Source organism: Rattus norvegicus, chromosome 3, assembly GCF_036323735.1.
Source record: "Rattus norvegicus strain BN/NHsdMcwi chromosome 3, GRCr8, whole genome shotgun sequence".
Lineage (NCBI taxonomy): Eukaryota > Metazoa > Chordata > Mammalia > Rodentia > Muridae > Rattus > Rattus norvegicus.
Window position 1 is genome coordinate 100,858,581 of NC_086021.1, and position 1,478 is coordinate 100,860,058.

Sequence of the window (1,478 nt, forward strand, 5' to 3'; positions counted from 1 at the left end):
CCCCAACGTCTACGCGGAGACTGGCGCGTCGGGAGCGGCCCGCGGCGGCAGGCGCGCCGCGGGTCGGGGATCTATCGCCCCCTAGCGCTCGGCGGAGCGAAAAGCGGCGAAAAGAACTTGGACTGGCTAGGAACTTCTGGTCCCTGGCTGGTGGGGAAAATGCCAAGGCAATTGCTTTTGTGCTTGGCAAAGTTCTTACATTTACCAGAAATAGGGAAAGATACCGGAGGGAGAGGTTGGAAGCACAAGTTATATGAGAATCCACAAAACTCATTTCCTTCTCATTCAGAAGGGTGGCAATAGGAGAAAACATCCAAGTGCCATTAAATTAGAAAGGGGTGTTGGGGAGGCTAGGGGCTCCTGTTGGGCAAGTTTGAAGACGTGAGTTCGAGCCCCAGAACCCATATAAAAGGTTGCGTGGGACAACTTGTGGGTCTGTAATCTCAGCACTGGGAAGATGTAGAATGATGGATTACTGGAGCTGGTTGGGGAGTCGGCCGAACCAGGGAATTCCAAATTCATTTAAGAGACCTGCCTCAAAAGATAAGGTAGTGGGGCCAGAGACATAGTTCAAAGGGTCAGTATGCTTGCCCATTTAAGCCCGACAACCTGGAACCCACACTGGAAGAAGAGAAGAAGAGAACAAACTCTGAAAAGTTATACTGTGATCTTTGCACATTCCATTTTGTACAAGTGTCCTTGAATACACACACACACACACACACACACACACACACACACACACACACACACACACGGGAGAGAAGAAAGAAATGAGGGGGGGTAATCTAAGCCTTCCAGTTCTCTTGTATTATGCAGCCTCCTGGTTCGTGTGTTCATTTCTGATAAGTGAGGCTAGAGTCCTCTAGTTCCTATTATCAAAGCACCACCAACTTCCTAGTGTAACTTGGGCCTTGTCAGGAGAACTTCGCATATGTGTTATGATGCCTCCTGTATACAATTACTTGTTGGGAATTAAATAGAGTTGTAGAAGTAATTGCTTAGGACATAATGCACACTAATGCCCAGTCAATGTCTGTCCCCTTCCCTTTTACCATTTAAATCTAAATATAAATTTATATATATATGTATATATATACATATGTATGAAGAATATTTGATCTTTGGTTGTTTCAAGTTGGTTTCTGAAGACCAGTCTTTCCATGCGATCACATTGTTTGACCTAGGAGAGCCAGCGGTATAGGTGAAACTCAAAGGAAGCCCAATCTTGTTCTATTTCTGCCTTTGACTACTAGGATGACCACACCCACACTATGGCAGGCAACTTGCTATGACACATATTTTCAAGTTTCTGCCATCCAAAAATACCTGTGCAGAAGCAGTACTGTGGTTTGAACATTGTACCCACCCCAAAGATAAAAGTTTGAGCCCCAGAGCTGTGCTGTTGAGAGATGGTGGGAAACTTAAGAACTGGGATCTAATGAGAGGTCTTTCTTTGGGGTCACCAGTGGCACCCA